The following is a 6000-nucleotide window of genomic DNA, read 5'->3' as shown; positions in this document are numbered from 1 at the left end:
CTGCCATGGGGGATAACATAAATGGCATCCCTGCCCTGGGAGCGCACCCCCTCCCAGGCCTCCGTTCACCCTCTCCCACCAGCCTAACCCCAGGAGTGAGCGAAGGCAGCCTGGTTGGGGCTGGGGGCTCCCACCCTCAGCTCCTTCCGCTCCTCAGAGGGTGCACAGCCCGTCCCACAGCACTGGGAGATGACAGGAGCTTGGCCCCCCCGGGACCCTGCAGGGGTTGGTTTGTTGTTACTGCTACTGTCGCTATTGGCAGTAACTACGGTGGTAGCTAATAATCCTTGGCCTTAGCAGCAACGTTCTGCTGGCTTCAGCTCTCAAGTACAAGATAGTGCCGTGCGTCTCGTATTCAGTGCAGCTCTCCATCAGAATAAAGGCAGGGTAAATCCAAACGAGTCCCACTTCCCACCTCTGCTGTTCCTAGATTTGCTGCCACCTCCCTTGGATGTTGGCTTGTGTCTTCATCCCTTTCTCTCCAGCCCCCAACCGTGCCTGACAGAAGCTTCATCCCAAGGAGCCCTCTTCAGATCCCCACACCTCTGCTCCACTTCAGAGGGTGCAGAACAAAGTCAGAGAACCCTGCCCAGCCAGCTCACACCACCCTTCTTGCCCACTGGGGGCCGACTTCCTGGCTGCGAGGGGACCGGGGTGGGCTGGGCTGCATCCTACCTTGTTTCGGGCCTTGTACACACTGGCAGTGGCCCCCTGACCCAGCAGGTCATCCGTGTGCCACAGGTAATTGACGGTGCTCTGCATCTCTTGCTCCCAGCTGGCCGGCCACCTTCTGCTCAGAAAAAGAACATACTGGGGTCTAGGATTCCACCCCTGACCTAGGGTGGACACTGGTGGCCTGACAAGTAGCCCTGCCAAAGGCCACCCCATGAAGGGCTCCATGTGGCCATTCCAGAGGCAAGGGGGCAGGGGAAGTGTGAAGCACAGAAAGGTTAAGTAACTGCTCCAGAAAGAAGCACAGCCACTGGGCCCTCAGACCAGAGCTGGGGCCTGTCCCACTGCAGGGCATTCTACCTGTCCCGACTCCCCAGGTGCCTGTCAACGCCCTCCCCAGACAGGTCGTTCTGCGGAGACAAACCCTTTTCTCTGTCACTTCTCCCAGGCACTGCGAGTTCTAGGGATTTGGCATCCAGGCCTGGGATTGTCCCAGGAAGCAGAAATAGTGCTTGAAGCAAGAGCCCCAGGTCAGACAGACGGTGTCAACCACGTCACCACAAATCTCCAGGATTGCAACAGGAGCCTGGAGCCCTCCCCACTGCTCGCCTGGGCCCACCACTTCCTGCTGCCGTCAGCTAACATGGCCAGGTCAGAGCTGCTCAGGAGAAGAAAGCGCTGCTGTGGAGAGAGCGCGTGGGTGAGTGTGCGTGTGTGTGAGTGAGGATGTATGTGTGTACTTTGTGTGTGTGTGTATGTGTGTGTGTGTGTGTGTGTGTGTGTGTGTGTGTGTGTGTGTGTGTGTGTGTGTGGAGGGGGTGGGAGAGGCAGGAGGCCATCAAATCGAAAAGCTCAGGAGCCTGTGGAAGGATCTGAAACCGCTCTACAGCTCTGTTTCCCAGCTTTGCCCTCATCCTCTTCTCTCCAAAGGCCAGTTCCTCTAAAGCAGTTGGCTGCAGAGAGTGTAGCCTCAGAAGTTACATTCGGTGCTTCTCTGAAGAATAGGGCCATGGCTGGTCTTTATGGGATGGCTGGGAGGAACATAAGAAGGGCCACCACCCCTTAAATACTCTCAAATAAGGCTGAACTAGACAGGGCTGCTTCCTCTTCTATCACCTTAAAGGTTGTCAATCCTAGGGTCACCATGCCTGGAATTTCACTGTTCCTTAGCTTTAAGCCTTCTCTCTGTAATCTTTTTTTGTTTGTTCTTTTTAAATGGAAATCCTGAGGAGGTCAATTCTTTGAGCCAGAGGCCACTTGGAGATATCAGAGGTCAATTCCAGTTTCAGAAGGTGTATCAGTGTTTGCATTTTATAGAAGCAGCTGAGGGGCTGAGTCTTTATGAAGACAATGTAATAGCTGAGCAGGAATGAGTTGGTGAGCTTCTCCCCTCCGAGGCTGAGGAGGAATCAGCCCGTGGGCCTGGGGCTGTGAAACCAGGTAGAGCATCCTGAAATCAAGGCCAAGGGCCCAGCCAGGGGAGATTTCACCACCTTCAAAATCCTCCCCAGGGCTGGTGCTGGGGCAGAGCACAGCCGAAGGTCTAAGGAATGGGCAGTGTGGCATAGAGGGCAGAGCCTAGACAGGCTGGCATGCCCTGGGCTCTGCGCCTGGCCCTGCCAGGGCTATGCTTAGGAGCTGATGGGCAGCACATCTGGTCGGGTCTGCGTGCTCTGTGCCTCCCAGCCCAGCAGCAGGTGCACAGAAGGGCTCACTATCCTACAGCAGCGGTTGGATGGATGGGAGCCAGGAACCCGTTGTCCCACCCACCTTCCTCCTCCTCCAGGCTCTGTAGTACCTAAAAGCACTTACCCTGTGCTCTGAGCAGCCCCCGATCAGGCAAAGACTCTCCCCAGCAAGTGTGTGTTATGCTTTCTGTCTGTGGCAAGTCCAGGAGCTGAGCTACACCGGAAAGAGGAAGGCGGATGAGAGGCACCCCTGGGCGCCGTTTGATTCTCAGCCTCCGTCAAAGGCCCCCGGCCCCAGCCCTTTAACCCTTTCCTGTTTGTCAACCTCCCCCACAGAGCTGGGGGTTTCCAGCCCAATTCCCCAGCTCCAGGAGACTCTCCTCGCCACTCCCACCCCCAGGACCTGGGCCAGTGGGAAGGACCCCAGGAGAGGTGAGGGCAGGCACCAGAAGAAACCAGGCAGAAGAATAGTACAGAGGCAGAGCTGAAGGCTGGCTTCGGGTGTTGGGAAGCAGAGCCCCGGAAGGGAGCATCGTAGGTGGACTGCAGCTCTCCTCTACGCCACTCCTTCCTTGCCTCTCATGGGCCTCCAAACAGTCCTTGGCAAGGGTGCCCACCTGAGATGGAGCACAGGGCACCTCTGGGGGCGTAGGGAGGAGCCGCCGCCGCAGAGAGATACAGGGAGGGGACGTGGGCCGGCCTGGAGAGCAGCTGCTGACAGGCCAGCACCCGGGCACTCTGCTAAGTGCTGTCTTGCAGCTGCCTGGCGCCCCGGCTTCCCCATTCAACGCCCTCCCTCCCATGGACTCACCCCATCTCCGCTGTGGGGCATGCAGGCTTGTGGGACTGCGTGACGCCCCCCGAGCTTTCAGGGCTTGTTGTCATTCATGGGCAGCGCCCATAGCATCCTGGTGGCCACGGGCCCTGGGAACCTGAAGACGGGCCAGTTGAAGTGGCCGCGTGCCACCCTGGGAGCTGGGAGAACTGGGAGCAGAGGCCGACACTCAGCTCAGCTCGCTGCCGGCTCTCAGTTCTCTCACTTCCTGATTTCGTTCTTTCTCTCTCTTAAAGAGACAGAGGCAGCTGGGCTGCCGCCACTACTCCCCGGCAGGAAGGAGAAAGAGGATGCTCTGAGCTCCCAAGTGGAGGCAACAGGCCAGAGTCTGAACCACAGAGAGGCCGGGCACCGAGGCTGAGTGGCTGTGGTGGGCCGCTGGATGCTATTTCTGTATCTGCCATGGTTCACTGGAGCAGGGAAGTTCAGACTCATCCCCTACAGAGCAGGTTGCTCCAGTTAACCAAGTAGACAGCTGCCTGGGAGAGTGAACTTCCCACGCCCAGGGGTCCCAGGGAGGTCCAGGACCTATGACCAGCCACTTCTAGAAGTCGGATCTGACTCATCTTCCCAGTGAGCCTGCAGAGGTCCAAGAGCAAGCAAGCACTGCCCTCCAGTATGACCTTGAGCACAGTATAGACCCCTGCCAGACACTCTTCTCACCCAAGGCATGAGAATGGTAACATGACACCATTGGTTGTGTGAGTGACATGGGACAGTATATTTGGAAATGCATGGGCAACTGGAAAGTGCTTTACAGAAGACACTGAGGCTCATATGCCTTCGGTAATTTGCCTGTGATCTTCAGAGATTGCTGGGGCTGGAACGCAGGTGTGCCAACTGCCCATTCAGGACTCACTGCCTCAAACCAAGTTCCCCAGGAGGCTGAAGAGGTCTGCCTGGCTCTGGTCAGCTCCGAGATGGCAGTTGGATAAGAAATGGTTAAAGCCAGGAAATTCCATGTTTCAATAGAAAGCTGGGGGACTTCCCCATGGCCACACCTGGTGGTTTCCTCTGGCAGCCCCACCCCTAGTACAGTGACACCAGAACAGGGAGCCCAGTTGAGAACTGCCTTGTGCTCACATAGATACACTTACTGATGCCCACCCCCCTCCTCGCAAGCAGCCAGGGCTGCTGGGTGCGACCCAGAGGTGCTGTCCTGCCGTGTCTGACAGCAGGACTAGGAGAAACGTCCCTTAGACCTCTTGTTCTTCACCCAGGATTCCCAGTTTTCCCCCTGCCTGGCATACAGTAGAATTCCATTTCCTTGACACCCTCTGATTAGGTGGGGCCATGTGATTTCTTAACCAAAAGCATTTAATTGCTAAGGCAAGACACCATGCTCCCCCCCAGCCCCTGTGACAGTGTGATTCTGTTAGATGTGGTGACTGCCCTCTCAGTCTGGGTCCTCCAGTGACCACAGAGCAGAGCTCCCCTGCTGGCCCACAAGGGACATGTAGCTTTGGTGAGAAATCAACCCTTTTTATTTTTTTTTATTTTTTTGTGGTACGCGGGCCTCTCACTGCTGTGGCCTCTCCCGCTGCGGAGCACGGGCTCCGGACGTGCAGGCTCAGCGGCCATGGCTCACGGGCCCAGCCACCCCGCCGCATGTGGGATCCTCCCGGACTGGGGCACAAACCCGTGTCACCTGCATCGGCAGGCGGACTCTCAACCACTGCGCCACCAGGGAAGCCCCCAACCTTTGTTGTTTTAAGCCAGTGGGATGTTCAACATTAACCCAGCCTATGGCTAAAGCTCTACTTGTTCCCCCCACCACACCGACGAACCTACCTGGTCCTCACCAGCATCCCTACTCTGCTCTCTCTGCATCAAGCCCGCTCTCTTTCCCAGAGTCTTCAGCGCCCTGGAGTGCAATGACTGTGTGTCCAGCATTTACTAGGAAGCAGGCACTGTGTGCCGAAGACACAAAGGGGAGACCTAGTCACCCCCTCCTCCAGGAGCCGGGGTTCAGGACAGCATGGTGAATGCTATGAGATATATACTTCAGCAGGGAGTGATTCTGTGAGCCCGGTAGAGGGGGACTGCAGCAGGGAGGGGCAGCTGATGACCAAGAAGGGCTTGCAAGAACAAAAGATACTCAACCAGACTTTGGAGGGAGGGGAGTTGGGCAGAGAAGAGGGGGTCGGAGGTATGGCATCCCAGGTCGTGGGAACACATGCACAGGCTCAGAAGTACAAGGTGGGCAGTGAGCTGCTGTGTGGTGACAGACCAAGTTTCGCTGGGCATCCTCTGTGAGGTCACATCCTCTGTGTGGACAAAAGGAATGAATGTCTTGCCTGTGGTTTTGAGCTGCTGGCCCGAGCTGGGCAGCGTGTCCGTTGTTTCATCTGAGGAGGTACAGGAGCCTGGCAGGCTCCTGAGGGGAAGAGGACGCCTATAAGAGGCCTCACCGCATTTTCCTGAGTGGCTCTGAGGACTCATAGAAATAGAAGTGACAATTCAGAGGTAGCGCTAGGACCAGAGGCACGGGGAGGGGTGGGGGGCGGTCTTTGATGGCAGCTCTCAGGGAGAAAGCTCACATCTGCCTTCTCCAGAGGGAGGCCAAGTGGTGTCCTAGGAAGGGCAGGGCTTTACAGTCAGAGGTCTGAGTCTTGACTTGAGAAAGTCACTCAACCTTTCTCATTGACTTGGTGCAAAACCAAAATGAGATGCAGTGCCTGCTACCCAGTAGGTCCTGAATAAATACTAGGTGCCTTTTCTGCCCCTACGTGGCTTGAGCCTGTTTGTCACAGCTGCCTCACCTGTCCAGTGCCTTAAAGAAGAGGGGAGAGAAGGACAAGGGCC

Source organism: Leucopleurus acutus (genome assembly GCF_964270905.1).
Source record: "Leucopleurus acutus genome assembly, chromosome: 2".
NCBI lineage: Eukaryota > Metazoa > Chordata > Mammalia > Artiodactyla > Delphinidae > Leucopleurus > Leucopleurus acutus.
Note: the sequence above shows the minus strand (reverse complement) of the source record.